The following is a 20,513-nucleotide window of genomic DNA, read 5'->3' as shown; positions in this document are numbered from 1 at the left end:
CCAAAGGAAATACATAATATGATAAATCATAGGTAGTGCTACCTGCATTTTCAATTATCTAGGGCACTGCAAGTGGAGAATTTTTTTTCTTCTGTTACTTTCAGTTGGGGTAAAAGGAAAAGCAATGAAGGTTCTGGAGAATAGGGGCGGAGATGGAGCAGGGAGGTGCAGCTTTTATATGGCATGACTTTCCAGGCGAATGCTACAGTTTCTGTCCTTCCTCGTCTCCTTCTGGGGACTGGGCTTCTTTATTTAGCATTTATTTACAAAGCTTTGGAGGCAGCTGTGGGTTTAACAAGTAGAATGGGAAGAGATAGCAGGTTGCAGAATTCCATAACTATAAATTTAATGTAATGTGTGTCAAATTAATTCCTGAAATTATGTTAGCATTGCTTTATAAGGAGGGATACCTGCACATCAGTTTTGCAAAATAGTAGTCAGCAGTATAGATGAGAGATGCATACCTGTTTTGGAGATAGTGAAAGGCAACCCTGCCTTAAGGCAGGGGATATGGACTAGATGACCTCCTTCCAGTTGAATTTGGCTGGGATTCTATAATAATAGTCCTCCCAGAGAAAGGCCAATTAGATCTCCTGCTGTTTTCAAGCACAATGAATTCTTGCTTATCTCTGCCCCAGATATATACCTTAAAAGTATGGAATACCTAGCATGTATCAGTAGCATACCTTGAATTCACTAGCATATCATTAACGTCGTGTTAGAAGGGAAGTAGGGGAAAGAGAAGAGAGAAAGGAGAGAGAGAGACAGAGACAGAGAGACAGAGAGAGAGACAGAGAGGGAGAGAGAATGAACACCTTCCCTCCCCACTGGAGCAGACAGCAGCTCTTGGAACAGGACATAGGGGGGACACTCAGTGCCTCAGGGCAGGTGTGTCTGAACTACTTTATCACCATCAGTAAAAAGAGAGCAATGAAGGGAGACTAATGTGAGTGAACCTAGTATTTGAATCAGCCCAGAGGACTCTGGGTGGTTCTGTCTTACCAGGCTTCTTGCATGCATGCATGCATGCATGTATGTATGTATGTATGTATGTATGTATGTATGTATGATTATTATGATTATTATTACTACTATTACTACTACTATTATTATTACTATTATTTGGTCTATAAGAGTCAGAGACTGACAGTGCTGAGGGAGACCCTTTTCCCACAGCCAATTTTCCTGCTCCTCCAAACCATTCTCCAAATGAGACCCACAAGTGCTAATTCCAGTCAGTTGATGGAGGCACATCCTTCCTTTCAAGGGCATATTGCATAGTCCCGTTTTACTTTGTCTGCATGGCATTTTGACAGTTCGGTTCAATGCCTTTCACTCATCTAGAATGAGTTTCTCTTTTATTATTATGGATAAACAAGAGGTTTACACTAATGACCATTTTATTATCCAAGCACTTTAGGAGAGATTAGAGAGTGGTTTTTATCATGGGGAACTGGAAGACCAATTTTCCTATATTGCTAAAGAAGGAATGGAATAGAAGGAATGGAAGCAAAAATAAACAAACCAACCAGCAGCATATTCAACTGGACAGTTGATGTGAGCACAATTTTGCCACCATTATTCTCAGCAAAGTTAGTTTGCCTTCATGTCTGCATCGTTCCTCCCAGGACCTCTCTGGAACTGTGACATTGTGGACTCCTTGTGGATGGCCAGAGTATTCCTATGAGTGTAATAATGAGGATCACAGATGGGATTGGGTGGAAGGGAGAATGGTGGTCACAGTATGACTAAGCAGAAGTTGGTAGCTGGGAAGATGCATCTTAGAATGGAATAGGCCAGGTTGTAGCAGAATTCTAGGTCACAGATGAAGAAGCTGTGTGAGCCTGACATAGTAGAAATATCTAGAGAAGACAACAATTTAAAAACAGGTATAGTGGAAAGTCTACTTGATGTGAAGTCAGAGGACCGAGTCTCAACCAGTTTCCTTCCCATCTCTATGACCTTGAGTAAGTCATTTTGTTTCCAATGGCCTCAACTGTTCTCATCTGCAAAATGAGGGAGTTGAGCAATTAGCACAATACCTGGCACATAATAGGTAATTAATACATATTTGTTGACTTGCCTTTAACTAAATCTATGATTCTATGAAGGTCCGAGGAGGGCTAATGAATGAGGGGCTAAGGTTGAGGATCAGGAATCAAGCACTGGGTACTGGGGGAGTAACACTCTAGACAAACCAGTTGGCTGGCCTCTCTGTGTTGGGGCCATGTAATGGAGGGTCTTAACTCCAGTTAGTCCTGAATTCTCTTCAGCTGGAGAGCTCTTGCTGTTGCTGCCATCCTTGTTAACTTCCACAGAAATCTTGGAATCTCCCTATGGCTGGCTACTGTCTCCAGTAGTTCAAGGGCAGGAGGCTTGTCATTCAGCTGTGTAATGGTTTGGTTCAGTGACATCAACTTGGGCCTGGTTTTGGTTTTTGACAGTTAAGAGGAAGGTACAGAAAGAATGTTGATGCAGCAAGCCCTTTTCCAAGGGAATAAAAGTTACATTCATCTCTTCAATAATAGATACTTTGGGGGATATAATAGGCATAGAAATATAGTATATTTGAATAGTCCCATGGTTTCTTGGGTACTTTCACTTCCATCATATTTTTTGAGCCCCACAATGACCCAGTGTGTTGGGTAGCACAAGTATAATTTTTTCCATCCTGTAGATGAGAAACTCACAGAATCTCCTTTGGAAGGTAACTCAAAGACCATCCAATCCAACTCCCAACTGAACAGAATTCTTTCTACCTTGTATTTTCCAGGTAGCCATCTAGACTATTCTTGTGAGGGAGGAAACCCATTACATCCTGAGGCAGCTCATTATACTTTTGGTCACAGGTCTAATTGTTAGGAAGTTCCCTCATGTCAAGATTAAATTTACCCCTTTGCACCTTCTATAACCTTCCACATTTTTCTCTTCACAATTCCTTCTTCTCCTTCTCCCACTCTGGTTCTCCTGGTTCTTCTCTTGGCCAGTTTTCTCCCACAAGAGCTGGAAATAGCCATCTGGGTGATGGTTGACTTTTTAATCCAATCCTTTGTGAATGCACCAGTGTATGTGTGTAAGTACACATATGTACACATGCACGCAAATAAATTTTTTGGCTCTCTCTTTTCTCTACCTTTGTGTCACATGAAATAGGTGGATGAGTGTCTCTCTTTGTTTTCTGCTTTTTAGTTTGGATGGAAAATTTGATTTTGGTCCCCAAATAAGTCTAGCACTGTACCTTTAACGAAATTTCCTGAGGACTTTGTTCGGTGTCTGGGGGGAGGGAAGAATGTTATAAGTTGGCTGGAAGTAGTAACTGTCCTTTTCCTGGGCATTTGATACTTGCATAAATGCACCATTGAGGTCTGCTAAATTTTCATAAAATGTTCCCCCTGCCAACCTGGATGGCTGAGATTGTCTGGTGCTGGCATTTAATTATCCCCTAAGTGTTTTCATATTTATGCTTCCTGTAGCTTTGTGTCCTGAAATGTCTTTGGAACATAATACTTTGTTTCCTTTTTATAACTCCCTTAAGAAACAGAAATTAGTGGAAAATTTTATATTCATAGAAATAGGTCTGTATTTCTTTTCATAGTTCCTCACATGTATGAAATCATAAGTCTAGACTATGGTGGTGGTGGAAATATGTAATGTATGAGGCAGAGTGGCCTGGTAGCTAGGAGCCTGGTCTTGGTGCCAGGTAGATCTGTGTTCAGGACTTTCTTTGGATATATATAGGCTGTGTGACTGTAGGTAAGTCACTTAACATCTCAGAGGCCTAGGCAACTTTCTAAGAATTTCTCATAGATTAGTAGTTGTTCTGTATTGGTAGAAGGAATTTTCACACAGGGAGTTCCCTCTACTAAAGAAACCACAAGTCTGAGTAACAAGTGGTGTGTGTGTGTGTATGTGTGTGTGTGTGTGTGCATGGATTTGTGCATGGATGCACAAATACCTGATCTCCGTTGCTAGCATGTGCTTGTAAATGTTGTTATGAAATGCCATTATGCATGCCAGCATGTGAATGGAACTGTTAAAGACAGTTGACGAGGAGACATCTGTTTGGCCAACAGTTTATGCTGCAGTGGCTCAGAGATGATAACATTAATAGGAATCACATTTTTAAGTTGTAAATTTGATGTAAAGAATAGAAGTTGACTATAATTGTGTTATAAAGCAACAATTCCAATTATTAAAGAGTCTTTCTTTTATATGAGGGATACCAGAATTCTTCTTGCTTGTACCTGCCCCTAGCAATTATCATGCATCCCTTAAAATTCTGCTTTTTTCATTTTCATAATAACTGCATTATGATGTGACATATCTTTTCCAGATATTTTGCTTGAATAAATAAATAGGATATTAAATTCAACTGGGGTATTGGATTATAAATTAGTTCTGTAATAGGCATCATAATGTTATTTAGATTTTCAGTTTACAAAGACCTTGTAGCAACTCCCCAGAGATATGCTACAGAATTAGAAGTAGATATGAGTTGATGTAAGAAAATTGGTTTTTGTAATGTGCTGATGTCAGTAGAGTTTTGCTGTGTGTAAAGATATTTAAATAAGCATTTTTTCTTCCTTTATTGTATGGACTAAAGATTGATAATGATTTCAAATTACTGATTTGTTGGTGTTGGCCTTACATGACAATAAATGTCTTTTCTCAAATTAAAGCAATGCTTTATAGATAAACACTAAAGATTCAGGTGGTAGAGAACGCATCTTTTGTCAGTAGAATTGGGTACGCCTCTTTTGACAGATTAGTGGGTGTGTACAGTACAGGTTTTGGATGAAATTTGACCAATTTCATCCTTTGTTCCATTTTAGGAAGGCACAGGAATAAGCCCTCACCTAAGAACCCAAGTATCTGCCAAAGTGACTGGCAAACACTGGGGCTTCTTTGAATAAGTTATGGGATAGAAAGGTGGAGGGGGAAGGTGTATCTTTAATAATTTTGATTAGCTGGATGAATGAAGTTATGAATTCATAAAAACCAGCAACAGTGAAGTTAAGTTATTTTTCTTACATTGGATTTTTCATGATTCTAAACCTTAAATTCCATGTCTTCTTTGGTATATGCATGTATATCTACCATCTCTTGAAAGATTTTTATTGATATCTCTTGTTTGTATATCATATTCATTTAGAAATATCTCCTTTTTCCTTCCTCCCAAGAGAGACATTTTTTGAGACTAAAGATAAAAGGAGAGAGAGAGAGAGAGAGAGAAAGAGAAAGAGATGGGGGGGGAGGGAGGGTGCTAAAAGTTAGTGCAAGAAAACCAACCAACAACTTATTCTTGAAAATCTATGCAATGTTCCACACTGATAGTCCCTCACCTCTGTGTAGAAAGGAGAGAAGTCAGGTGCATTTTCTCTTATTTTCTTGAGGTCAGGTTTGATTATTATAATTAAAAAGCATTTGTGGGGCTGCTTTTTGGGGAAGGGTTAACTCCAAACTGCACCCCAAAACTGAGGCAGACATTCTAGTGATGGTGACTTTTGGCTGGTAGGTGACACAAACCCAATAGTGCTTTTACCAAAAGAAAGAAAGAGGAAAAAAAAAAAGAATTGCATTAAGAAATTAGAAGGGCTTTACCGCAGTCTGTAGTAGAAATAACTGCTAAATATAAAGCAAAATCAACTCACTTCTGTAGCATGGCTAAAAATATCCCAGTGGGATAAACTGTATTCCAAGTTTTCCCAGACTTTCATTTGGATATCAGAAGGTTTGTACCTCATGGGAATTTTTTTAGATGTCCAAACAGAGGGGGAAAGGACTTCTATTTTTAAGGTCTGATCAGACTGTGGGATCAGAATAATAATGGAAATGTAGCATCGAAATAAAGGTTCCCCATCCTCTTTAGATCAAAGATATAAAACTGGAACAAAATTGAAAGATTATCTTGTTGACATCTCTCTGTTTACAAATGAAGAAACTGAGGCCCAAAGAGAGGAGTGATCACACAAAGCTTCAGTTTCCTCATTTGTAAAATGAAAGGGGTGAACTCGCTGACTTCTAATGTTCTGTCCATTTCTAAATCTGGGCTCCCGAGTGGCCAAGCTAAAGCCTGTGACTCCGGCTATAATGCTGCTCTTACCACAAAACCCTGTCTTCTCTGCCACCCTCTTTGCTGATTCTTCCAGCCTCTCTTAAGTACTGCATTTCATTAAGGGTTCACAAGTCTTGACATGTTTGTAAAGGAAGACACTACCGAGAATTCATATTCCTTTGCCTTATAACAAACATGTTGTGAATAACCTATATTTGGAATACCATTTGTCAGAGGGATGCAGGCAGAGTTTTAAATGGAGCCCTGCTTCTTTCCCAGCCATAGCCTTTTGTTCTTTATAGCAGAGCCCTGGCCAGCACTTTACACCTTGATGGAAGTTTTTATTGGGAGAAGCTGCTCTTCATTCCTCAAGAATGGGAACATTTGCATTAAATGATGCAGGAGATGCTATAGTAATTTCATGAGAATTACCCTTTCCAATGAATGTTAGATTAAACACCAAGTAAAATCCCTTCAAAGTGGCTTGAAGATAAATTAGAGCCTGGGCTGCACATGGGTAGAACTAAATTTTATTCCTTTCCTTTAAAATGGTTTTTAATTGATTTGGCATACTTTTAAAGTTAATAGTGAATACTGTATCTGAGCCCACATGATCGGTCCCGTGCCTTAGATGTATTACACTCAGAAGCAGCTTCCCTTCACTGAAGGACAATGGCATTAATGAGCAGTCCCTGCTTATTGCACTGATGCTAATGGGGTTCATGGTTTCAGAGAGTTTTCTAATTAGCCATCCAGTCTGTTTGCCTGAATATTTTACCTGAAGCATTTTGGAAACACACACATGCAAAACTCCAGGTGCTTATCATCATGCCAGGAGGCTCACATGCAAACAGGCCCTGCAACCAAAGCTTAGGATCTCAGTATTTGGACCTCAGAGATCACCTGGTTCACCTGTCTTCTCATTTTACTGATGAGGGAACTGAGGCCTGAATAGATCTGTGAGCTGCCCAGGGTCACATAGCCTATACACATCAGAGCAAAAATTTGAACCCTGCTTCGGTGTGATTTTCACTAAAATAGGGGAGAAGCCAAAAAGACCCAGGCTTCTCAAAGGGTAGAGAATGGAAGGAGGAAGAATAAAAAAGAGAATTCTGAATAAACAAGTTGCCAACTCTCCACTCCCTTAAAAAAGTGGAAGTTCAAATGTGAACTTGGCAAGATGAGGGGTGGTAGTGGTGGTGAAAATACTTCAGATCCAAGAGTCAATTTGTCTGTGCTGTAAAACGACCTGATTCCAGTTATATCTTTTCAGGGCAATGAGAGAGAGAACTCAGTGTATCTGCAGCTCATAGCCTGGGGACATTAAAGTTTCATCAGTGGTCACTGGGTTGGGGGTGGGTAAGCAGTGATGAGCAACTTTAGGGAATATAGTTAGTTGTGAAGGAGACAGGTGTTATGAGAGAAAAGGAAGAACAGTCTTGAAATTCACTGGCAAAGTGAAAACATAAGAAGCAGTTTATTTTTGGTTAGAAAAAGAGTAAGAAAGGAGAACTAAAAAAAGAGGGGTGTAAGATGGGAAAAATGTAGCATTGTTAGACATTTTAAGGTATATGATGGCAAGAGGACTAGGAAGGAGAAATCAAGGGTTACTATGACTTTAAAGCTGAAGAAAAAAAAAACTACCCAAAGTAGGTAGATAGGTAGGTAGGATGGTGGTGATGGTGATGTGTGTGTGTGTGTGTGTGTGTGTGTGTGTCTGTCTGTCTGTCTGAATTGGAGGAGGGAAGGTTGCAGGTAGAGTTAGAACAATTTTTTTTTCCATCTATGCTTAGGAATGGTAATCATTAAGCACCCATTTGACTTGAAGTGGGGAGATTAGGGTAACCTTTGCTGAGTGGAGTAAGGGTAGCAGATTTCCTTGCTTCAGACCATCATAGGCAGAGTTAGGACTAAGTCAGAAGGATTACTGGTTCCCAGAATGCACTTGGACCACTAGACTACTCCACCCTCTCTTGCTGCTAAGCTGTAATTAAAATTATCATACAGTATAATGATTTCTAATACATCTCAGAACAAATCACCATCTTATATCTGACAAGTTGTTAATGTTTACTACCATAAATACTAATTTGAAATATAAGGTAGCAATTTTTATTAGTATTCAATTATATATAATTATGTCAAATATGAGATTGCAATTTAAATTGAACTGTATTAGCAATGATCATACAAAATGATTAAATTGTATCTTGGACACCCAGGCTATTTTATGTTTTTATAGATCTTTGTCTTCTGACCATCAATAATTATTTAAAAAAACCCAACTGCTTCATATATTGTTTGTTACCCTTTCCAGATAAATCAGGGATTCTTAACCATTTTGTGTCATGGACTCCTTTAATAGACTTAAATGTTATGGATCCCTTCTCAGAATAATGATTTGAAATACATAGAATAAAATACATAGTATTACAAAGGAAGCTGATTCTAGTGAAATACTGTTATCAATATCAGTATCTATCATCCATCTATATCCATGTATGAATATATGTATGTATGTGATATCTATCTATCGGTCTATCTATCTATCTATCTATCTATCTATCTATGTGTCTATCTATCTATCATCTATCTGTCTGTCTATCTTTAAAAAACCAAGTTTAAAGACCTCAAGGTAAGAATTGTTTGTAGAATAACTTAGTTAAAGTGTTTCAGAATGCCAGAATGCCTAGATAAAGAACAAATTGCCTCGTACTCATTTTTCTGGTCCCTGTGTTTAGGCTGACTAAAGAATTTCTTGGCATTTTTTCCCCTGGGTGGGCATATATGTGTGGAGACAGGGTACCTCCTCTGTGCAGGGCTAAGTGACTGTGTGTGGGGCTTTGTTCATTGGATCCTATTAGCTTTGGGACCTTGGAAGCTGGTTTGGTAGAATCATAGAGATGGAAAGTAATCCAAAAGTTCACCTGGCGGCCACTTCAGGGGCAGGCAAATACTGAAACCTTTCAGGACAGATGTTGTCTATTCTTACTTGGAAGATCTCCAATAAGACTCCACAGCCTTCCTGGCAGTCTGTCCCAGTGCCTTATTACTCTGATGGGCCAAAGGTTTTTCCTTATGTCCAACTAAAATATATCCTGTCTATTTCAAGGCAATTTCCTCTTGTTCAATCCTCTGCACACAGGGAGAGGAGATTGATCAAGTATTATTTTTTAAAAGATCTCTTCATATACTTAAAAGTGGCAATAAAGTTGCCCTTTGGCTTTCTCTGCTCTGACCAAAGAGTCCTGTTTCCCTTAATTCTTCCATATAGAACTTATTTTCCATCCTTTGATCAATTTTTTGGTTCTTTTTAAAACTCTCTGCATTTTTTTTGGCCCTATGTCTTCAAAAGCTTGGTGCCTAAAATTGAATTCAATGCTATAATAATAATAATAATAATAACTAGCATTTAAATAGTGCTTTAAGGTTTGCAAGTGCTTTACATATATTATCTCATTTGAACCTCACAACAACCTTATGGGATACATGCTATTATTATTATTATTATTCACATTTTTACAAATTTGGAAACTGAGGCTGAGAGAAATTAAGTGACTTGCCCAGGGTCACATACCTAATAATTGTCTGAGAAAATATTCAAACCAGGTCTTCTTAACCCCAAGTCCAGTACTCTATCCCTAGTACTACCTAGTTGACCTAATAGAGGTCTGATTTTATTATATGCCAAATATAAGAGAAAAAAAATTCCTGGCTCTTGTATGCCATTTCTTTTTCATCTTAAAAATACTTTTTTTTTTAACACAATCTACATTTTCTAATATATCTGTTCCTCAATTCTCCCAGCCATTTCTTATGATGAATTAAAAAAAAAGAGAAACTAGGTCAACAAAAGTAACGAATATAAATATCTGATATAAACATAAACAACTAATAAAAAACTGTTTGGTGCTCTTTTTCATACGTAAAATGTAGAGAAAACTTCACATACCCAGACCCTACATATCAATAAATAGAAATTTCCATATACTTAGTTCGTGAGAAAACTCTTTTTAGTCCGTCTAACACCTAGAGACCTAAGAGTAAGGCTCTTAAGTGTCAATTCAGGATTCCATGATGTAGGAGTTCTTTAATCTGACTCTAAAATTGATCCCCTAAGAAAAGTTAAATATCACCTATGTTTGAAGATTGTAAGATGACGACTTAGATAATTCTTATGTAAATACAGATGGCGCCCTTATGGAAATTACATGAAAGTAAGTGGATGCCAATAGAAAGAATAGAATATTTTGATTAGATGATAAAATGGGGGCATACCGAACTGTTGGTTTCTCAGTTGTTTTTTTTTTCTTTAGAGTCTCATTAATGGCTTACTTGAACCTGATCAGAAGTCTTGGATGAGTTTTGAGCTGCATTGCCAAAGGGAATAAATACATACAACATGGAGATCATTGATCCACTAGATTGTCAAAATATTGAATGTTACATGTCTCTATTATTTTGGTTTTTAATAACCTTTCCTTTTGATCTTTATCATTTTGATATGAATATTTCTAATATAAAATTCTTACCATTGATTAGTATTATGAATCTGAATTATATCCTCTCAACTTTCTTCTACCCTGAATTGGTAAAGTAGAAATATATGGCAGCAGGCTAAAAACATAACACTACTCCTAAAACAGGAACACCAAGATGTTATTTAATATGTAATTCAATTTAACAAATGTTAATATTAAGCTCATGCTATGTAGAAGACACTCTGCTAGGGACTGGGGATACAAAGACAAAAGTAAAACAGTACCTGCCCTTAAGGAACTTACATTATCTTCATGGTTTTGTAAAAATTATTTCTTTAGCTCTTCCCTTCCCTCTGCTTCCCTTCCCTTTCTTTACTTAAATAACATGGACTTTTAAAAAAGATACCAGTAAAAAGATGGTAGAGGAATATATTATCATGGCACCAAAGCATGGATGACATTTGAATATTAGTATTAAATCACAGTTTTTTACCTCTCTGTTTGTTGGTATGCATTATGTTGGGAAATGTTGCCCAACCTTTTAAAAAATGAGATTTGAATAATCTAGTAATCAGGGTAATATATTCTGTTATGACAGTAATCAAGTCATCCAGGCTTGGGCTAAGATCCGTTCTTTGAAAAAAAAAGTGGCTGATTAATGTTGTTTCGGGTATTTACAGTAGAATGATGCACCTTGGCTAGTTGAACTTTTTGGATGCTTAGAAAAGAGAACACTTGAAAAACCTGAAGTAGATCTTTCTAAAAATATACAGATTTTACCATGTTATTTTTTCCTAATAAGCACTATCTGGAAGTTAGAATTATTTGATTTAGATTCAGTCATGAAGCTTTCATAGTTTTTCCACCATTTGTTTGGTAAGTGAATAATCATGGAAGTCAGTGAGATAATTAACTTTCATTCAGGGTCAGAGGTGAAGAGGTGAAAAGAGGAGAGGTGGGAGAAGAATCAATATTTGAAGGGCACATTCCAAGTGATAAGAACATCACCCTGAGGCAAATCATTTGATTGACTCAACTGAGTCACTTTGGGTCTCAGTTTCCTCATCTGTAAAATGAGAAGGTTGGATTAGATGATCCCTGAGCCAGCTCTAAATCTATGATCCAAGGTCCATTTCATGAGTCATTGATAATTGGAAAATCACTGCATTCTGTTCCACCCTTTCATACTTGGTTCATTTCTTAGGTGGGAGGATTCTGCTACTTGGAGGGGTTCATTTCAGTACCAAGGACAATAGCTGGCAGCCCCACAAAATGCAGTGACCACCCCTTTTAGTTAAGCCTCATATTATTTAAGACATCCATTTCAAAAAGAACTACTGTATCTATGGTCATGTGCTCTATTGAATGAGAGACTTTACTACTGTAAATCCCATTAATGTAGGTGCCCTTGCACAAAGCCTTTTGTATTGACTTGGGTCAACTTAATCTGGGGACTTGTGGGTCACCTTTCCCCCTTTTGGTCTTTCAACAGTGATATTTCTTTTTTTCTCTGTTTTTTTTTTCTTTTTAAAAATAATACAGAGTATTTCATTTGGATTCTTTCTGTGAATGAGTTGGCATTTAAGTATAACTATTTCTTCCCTGGTTTTCTCAACTCCTAATTCAATTCAATCAATTAAAATGCATTGAGTGCCTATTTTGTGAATGGCATCATACCGTGAGATGTTGGAACTTCAGAAATCAATAAGAATTTATCATCTTGGGTGGGGAAATGAAGGAGTAATAAGATGCAAAAAATAGAATGCAAAATAAACATGAATATTCTTGAGAAGTTTCAAAAGATGGAAGGTTCACTTCATGGGATCACAGGGTCACAAATTTTGAATTGGAGGGCATCTAATTGGTTGTTGAGGCCAACCTTGTCATTTTGTGGTTGAGAAACAGAAATAGGGCTAGAGAGAGTCAATGATTTGCCCAAGGTCACACAGACAGTAAATGTTTGAAGCAGGTTTCAAACCCAGATCTTCTTGGCTCCAAATTCAGTACTCTATTCATTACATGAGGAAGCAGTCTTTAAGCTGGGCCTCCAGGATGAGCATGACTTCAGTATCATCCTCTAATAGTACATATTCTGCAGAAATAATAAATAGTTATTAAATGCACAAATAAATTAATGTATTATTCAAAACCAACTTGGATTTATAAACCATAGTTTAGAAACAATTATTCACCTTTTGAAAGGACTTACTGCACTATGATTTTAAATGGCAAAATTTCCCTGGGGCAAATTTGGAATTGGTTTCCAAAGATCTGATTACCACTAATATTTTTAGGTAATCTTCTAGTGTGTAAAATGTGCTTGACCCATACAGATGAAATGGTGTCAGGAATTTGACAATATTAAATTTTTTTTTTTTAGGTTCTAGCATATTGGCACTGACTGACTTGTAGTTGGACCTTGCCTTTATTAGTTAGGCTATTTTTTTTTTATTTGGCAAAAATCTTCACTTGAAAATAGCTGAAAATTCACTCTGTGCTACGTATATCAATTGGCCATATGAGTAATAATAATCCATATTTTTGTATAGTCTTTGCAGTTTATAACTTTGTAAAGTTGGTAATCCTAAAGTATTGTTACTCTAATTCTACAGATGAGAAAGCTGGGGCATATGCTAGGTTTGTCATAACTACCTGTGGAACCTTGGATAAATCATGTCACTTCTGTAGCTGTAGGTTTCTTCATTGGTAAAATGAAGAGGTTGAACTAGATAATCTCTAAGGTCCCTTATAACTCTTCATTTGTGATTTTATGGCTTCCCCTCAGTTACATACCTAGTAAGTGGAGGAACAAAGACTCTTCTGACCCTAAATCCAACACTCTTGTGAATATATTTAAATGTCTTATATTTCAATACTCTTCTAAGTTTTCCCTACCTCAATTTATTACTACCACCACCATTACCACTCCTCCTCCTCCTCCTTCTCCTACTACTCCTACTCCTAATTTCTTTTTCTCCCTGGGGAGTAATTCAATAGGGGAAGCCAACATTCTGTTTTTCTCTAATTGGAATCATTCTTCTTGGGGAAGGGTGTAAGTTGCTGCTTTCAAGGTATGTTTGTGTGTATGTTTTTATGTGTAGAGATAGTATATACCCAGAAAGTCAATAGTCATGGTATATGCTATTACTAAAAATTCAGAAAGAATTATTGAGTGTTACAATGCTATTCAAAAGTTAACCTCCAGATAGAAGAAGTTCCAAACCACTCAAGGTTCACCATCTGAAAGCAAGGCAGCTTTACCGAATACTCAGTAAGACATTTGATCCCAGTTTGCAGGAAAGGAAAAGGTTTGAAAAATTGGTCTCTTGGTTTTATGAACTGAAGAAGACCCTTTTAGATTAATATAATTCTGTTGCTCTTTAGTCGTTTTTCAGTCACATTTGACTTTTTGTGACCCTTTTGGGGATTTTCATGGCAAAAATATGGGAGTGGTTTGCTGTTTCCTTCTCTAGCTCATTTTTACAGGTGAGGAAACTGAGGCAAACAGGGTTAAGTGATTTCCTCAGAGTCATGCAGCTAATAAGTGTCTGAGGTTGGATTAGGAAATTGAGTCCTTCTTACTCTAGGCCTGGCACTCTATCCCCTGTGCCACCTAGCTGCCCTACTGATATACTGAATGTGCCAACTATATAGTTAGATGTGTGTAAAGCATTTCCACTCATGTGAAATGTGTGTTCAGGGGCTTTGCGATCTATACCAACTAGAGGAAAGGTAATAATAATAAAAGAAAGACATCTTGAGCATGTTGGATGGAGTGAATGAGGTCACTTCTTCCTCCCCAGGTCCATTAGAAATGAGCACACAACCCAGCCAGAATGCAGAACAGTGTTGAAAGGCATTTTGCCAAAATGTTTTTAGACAGAATGGTAGAGATTAAAGCACTTCTAGCCCTGATTGGATTACCATAGCACCAGAAGCACTTTAATCTTGGCTGCTGCTGCTGCTGGGGGGGAGGGGGAGGGGGGTAAGCCGGTGATTGAGCCATGTGTGGAGAGCCCTTGCAGAAGGAGCAGACAGACGACTACACTTAGCTGCTTAATCTTCCAGCCTTGTGGTTGGCATAGAGAAATATTTAACCACTGCAACAGAGATAAAGTAATAGATTCCTAAGTATTGGTCTGTTGATAACTTCTCCTTAATTTGAATTCTGTTGTATAAAACCTTTGTCAAAACAGGCTTTTAGCAAAGCCAGCTCACTGGAAGCAGATTGTGCATCAGTGGCTGGGTGTAATTCAGTGGATAAACAGGGGGTTAAAAAAAAGATAAACTTTGATCACACATAGACAGGCAAAGCAGAAAGAGAAGAGAGGAAATATATAAAGCTAGAAAGAACCCTTTAATAACCAGAAAGAGCAATTACAAGACAATGGAGGGAGAAAAAGCATGGAGGAAACAAAAGAATCACAGGAAGAATGGAATCCACATAAATGGTGATTATCCAATTACATCATCTTCTACAGTTTACTGTCAGACTGATTTTTATTTTAAAGGCCCTATCACTGGGGGAATTTATCTTCTTGAGCCTTATAGAACCAAGCCAATCATGATATTTCTTGACTAATCAAGTCCAGCATAAATATGAAAATTCACAGCATTCTCTTCCAATTTGAGAGTAAAAAATCTAAAGGTAACCAGTGCTACCTTTAGCTGCTCCATCCCAAGAGGAGAGCCAGAAGAATTTTCAAGAGGAATTTCAAGGTGGAGGGACAGGAAAGTGGGCTGATGGGTAAGGACTAGGCATATATGTATATATATAGGAAAGGAGCAGTGGAGGGCTTTTAAGGTAAACTTTAAACTGAGGAGGAGGGGACCCAAGGCAGTGGCTTAAGAATGTGTGAGATGTGCTAAGAGATATGGCAGAAATAGATACAATTGGCCTTGGCCCTTTAGATGGATTGGAGAAGCAAAGAAGTAGGAGACTAGGTGTTAGAGGAGGGATTTTTGAAGCCAGCTTTCCTGTCTCCCAAGCCTAGCACTCTCTCCAACTAGATACTGTTCAGAAAGGTGTAGGAGTATACGAAATTGGCAAGGACTTGAGGGCTCAGTTATTTTGAGTAGGAATATTGGTGACTTTCAATGAGTGAATGGCCTGTGCATGTTAAAATGTATGCTCACAAATAAATGGAAAAAGTTATTGGGAGAATGCCAAGGTGGAATTTCATAGCTATTATTATTGTGGCCTCTAGCTAAGCTAGCTAACAGATAAAGACAGTCTATAGACCCAAACTGATGGGGAATGACAATTTAAAGATTTTTGTCAAGTAGGCAATTTAAAAATAAACTTGATTTCAATATGTACTATTATTTGCTAGGATTTGAGTGGTATACCCATGCAAAAAACAATACCCAATTTTGGATAGTTTAAGAAATATAGATTGTCACTAGAGGAGAGCCATCTATAGAAATCTGCATATGTTAATGTGACAACAGCCCCTAACTAAGCTATTGAAAACATTCCACTGTTCTGCCCTCCAGAATTAACATCCTAACCTATGTCAGTGACTCACCATTATCCTAATATCTGTTTTTGGATTCTGTCCAGTCCCATTAGCTATCCCCATGTTGATTGCTCTGTTACTCGTGAATGTTAATTGCTTCCAAACCTCGGGGGAAGTTCAAATGCTTGGGGGGGGGAAATTCTGACTGGTAAAGCTGTTGGTTTTATTAACATGCAGGTAAACAAGAAATCTGTTTAGAAATTTGACTAAAGTGTTTGTGACCAGCCAGAGAGGAAATAAATGACTGATCTTGCATCTTTCTTTGAGTATCTATCACATGTTAGTAATGAGAAAGTAGGAATAGAGATGTTGAAATATTCATGATGACCTGATCTAAGTCACTATGCCTGAAGAAGGAGGAGTTTGAGGCTGTTATCTTACTCTTGGGTGTTTTTGTCTGCTTGACATGAAATAGTGACTTGGCTACCTGTAAAATGACTTCCTGTCTACAAAGGACTGTTAATAAAAATGACATCAAAATACGAGTACCATTTGACAGATCGATAAGCTAACTATTCCTGAAATGTTAGAACTGGAAGAGTTCTGATGATGTCATCCAGTTTATTCTACTCATTTTTGACCAGTGAGGAAATTGAGACCTAGGGAGGTCATGATTTGTCTGAGGTCACAGAGGAAATTAATAGGAGACTTGGAACTAGAGCCCAGATTCCCTCAGTCCCAGACCAGTGCCACGGTAACAGAGAAAGGAATGATAAAATCATAGATTTAGAGCTGAAAGGGACATTTGAGGTCATCAAATCAAATTGCCGCATTTTGCAGATGAGGAAACTGAGGCCCAGTTAAATGATTTGCTGAGGGTCATACAACCAAGTGTCTGAGACAGGATTTGAGCTCAAATATTCTAGCCTTCAAGCCCAAAATTCTTAGTACTCTATCAACTCTCAACAAGATCTTGCTGTGTTTATTTTTTTTAAATGACTGTAAACTTTTTTTTGGGGGGGAATCATAAATACATATCCTATCTCATGTATATACTTTTTGTAATAATAATGACACCACATGTTTATACTTTAAGTTTCATAACCATGGTGGTGCAGGAGATAGATCCCTGGACTTGGTGTCAGGATTATCTGAGTTCAAATTCTGCCTCATATACTTACTAGCTGTGTGACCCTGGGCAAGTCCTTTAACTTTTATTTGCCTCAGTTTCCTTATCTATAAAATAGGAATAATAATAGCACTTACCTGTCAAGGTTGTTGTGATGATCATATTAGATAATAATAGTGAATTGCTTTGCAAACGTTCAAGCACTATATGAATATTAGTTGTTGTTCTCCTCACAACTCTGTGGCATAGGTAATGAAAGTTCAGTCTTACAAATCTTACAAACATAAAAACTTTGTCTCAGAAAGGAGAAGTGATGTGTACACAGTTACACAGCCAATAATAGTAAAGTTGGGACTCTCCCCCATATGCCCACTGCTCTCACACTGTTCTTTTACTCTTTGGGGAATAGCTTTACTTTTCCTGGTTAGGCTTTCCCCAGGACTGACCTGGCCTGTACACCATTTTTTTAAGGCCTTATTTTCTCTGTGGTGAGACTAGGTGCTAATGATTGAATCTAATAAAGTAATCAGTGCTTTTAAATGACCTACTTCATACCTGACTCCCCTCCCCTCTTAATCCAATTAGAACACAAATGCACTGTCCACCACCACCCTTTATCCCCAAACCCTAATGAACAATTCTGTTAGTTCTCATTTTAGGAACCCTTGGAGACAGTGGGAAAGTGATTTGGCGTCAGTCAGTCAACCAATAAGTCTTTATCAAGCACCTGCTATTTGCCCAGACATTATGCTTGGTGCTTGGGATACTAGTACAAAGAATGAAACAATCCTTATTTACAATGGTTTCACATTCAAAAAAGGGAGAGAATAAATGCTTGTAAATAAATAGATAGACATACACATTCAAACAGTATTAAGTCAAGGTGACCAATCTCTCAATCCCTCTCAGTTCCTTATGAAAAGGACTACCTTCTGCCCTAGTTTTGGAGAAGTCGCAGAAGTAGCCACCTGCCTGGAGTGAGAATGCCCAGATCAACAAGGCTAGTCTGAGACCAAACATCATTCCAGGGCCAGTTTTAGATCAGCATTTGTAACAAAATTACTAGACCAGTGACTAGTGCAATTAGGGCAGCTAGGTGGAGCAGTGGATAGAGTGGTAGGCTTGAAGTCAGAAAGACCTGAGTTCAAACCTGGCCTCAGATACTTATTAGCTGTGTAACCCTGGGCAAATCACTTAATCCCATTTGCCTCAGTTTCAACATCTGTAAAGTGAGCTGGAGAAGGAAATGACAAACCACTCCAGTATCTTTGCCAAGAATGCCCCAAAGAGGGTCACAAAGAGTCGGACACCACTGAACAAGAATAACAAAATCAGTATAATGCTTTATGCCTCTTTGTAGCCCGTATACTCAATAGCTTGAACTTCAGAGAGAGTCACTAAACATTTTTTTGAGTAGGCAAATGAGTGAATGAAGTTCCTTAAGGAGAAAGGGAGATGCGTTGTGATGAAAGAGGTATATGTGGTACCCTGTCCTTATGAATAGATTCTGTTGAATTATTTGAGATAGATTACCTTTAAAGCACTCTGACTTCCCTGAATTAATAAAAAAAAAGTAAATTCAAACCCTCAAAATTTATAGATTATTATCATTATATGCTGAAATGTGTAATCAAAGTACATGCTAAATGATAAGTAATAATAATTTCAGTCAAATATCATGTGAAGGGTTACATTCTGCCTATTAAATTTTCGTTCAAGTTTTCAATTGAATATAGAAAGTTCTTTCCAAATTTTTTTTTCTCAAATTTGATTAGTTGTTGCTTTTCTTTTTACAATCTTATTATTGCGGGGTTTTTTTTTCTTAATGCCACAACAATTTCCCCTTGACTTCCCTGATTGATACTTTGTGATTTCAACCATTAGAGTTATTCCTTGGAGATGGGGAGGGCCATGTGCATTGTAATTGGATCAAGGTATTATCTAGGAGAGAGGCAAGGTTTGAACTAGGTCACATTGTATAACTGACTAGTTTATGAGTATTATTCATTTGTAGCCATTCTCACCAAACTAGAATGATAGATACCAGGTTACACACCAAGTTAGTCCTGAGGCGGTCCTGAATAGGAGAGATGTAGCTGATTCTTAAAGATCCAGTAAATACTACTTAAGTAAAATCAATGTACACAGCAACAGCATCTGATAGCATATGCTCTCTTCCATATCAATAATTCCCTACCCCTTTATTGAGAGGAATGAGATGGGTTTCGTTGATTGCTATGGTTCTTTGCCTCTAAGAAACATCTGGGTCATATTTTCCTGATAATCATGTACAGTGAAAGGGTGAAATGATCACTGGGAACAGTTTTCCCTGTTTGAACTTATTTACTAAATTATTTCAGATAAATGAGATCATGAAGGAAGGATGGGGATGCCTGGCTGGTATTGTGTATGGGAAGACCCAGACAGTAGTAGTTGTTCTCCCATTGATGAGTTTATTTTTTGATGCTGTACCATTATTGTATTCCCCCATTTTCCCTCAGTATCCCCATCTGCAAAATGGGGGTAACACAACTTACCATCTGCTTTTCAGGTGTGTTGCGAAAATCAATGAACTAATATTGATAAAATTGGAGCCCCATGGATGAAAGGTACTTTGTAAGTATAAAGAATTATTGTCATAATATATTTTATTTTACCAAAGTACAAATGCTAAATGTATGATCCTAATTTGTTAGGAAATCTGCAACACCTGATTTCATATTCAAATACTGGTAATCTAACTTTCTTTTAGGAATTTATTATTTCTGAATTCTATTATGTTTATGAATCTGTTGGTGTAGAAAAAGCCAAAAAAAAAGTCAGATATTGTTTATAAGACTATTTGGAAAGCTGGATGGCTATTTGTTTATATGGATATGTAGAGCTGAATTTTGAATGTAAATTGAAATTAATTTTGTGGAGTTTTTGTTTTTTTGTCTCTTCTCTTTCTTTCTGCTTTTTTGTTGAAAATCTTTCACTCTGTGATTGAGCCCCTAAGGGTGTATCTCAGTGTGCACAAAAATTGGTTTGTGGAAGACCAAGACTAGTTTGGTTGGAGTGGACATTATTTTTTCCAGACTGCACTGGCAAGATTGGCATTTTTAGTCTTAGGGAAGGGGCATTGCTGAACAGAATGATTCACATGTGTAGAATACCCCATCTTTGGTCAATCAGACAAGTGATAGCAAAAGTGCCTGAGAATTGTTGCCTGCCAATGCTGTGTCTTTGTGCTATATGTAATTAGACCAAAGATAATCTGAAACTATTTCTCTGTTAAAACAGTTCTTCTGACCATTGTCCCCCTTTCTGAATTGCATATTTTTTCTCTTAATTCACTAGTTTACTAAGGTTGTTTTGTGTATGTGTGTGTATGTGTGTGTGTGTGTGTG

Source organism: Vombatus ursinus, unplaced genomic scaffold, assembly GCF_900497805.2.
Source record: "Vombatus ursinus unplaced genomic scaffold, bare-nosed wombat genome assembly UNPS02014818.1, whole genome shotgun sequence".
Classification (NCBI taxonomy): domain Eukaryota; kingdom Metazoa; phylum Chordata; class Mammalia; order Diprotodontia; family Vombatidae; genus Vombatus; species Vombatus ursinus.
This window is presented reverse-complemented; position numbering follows the sequence as displayed.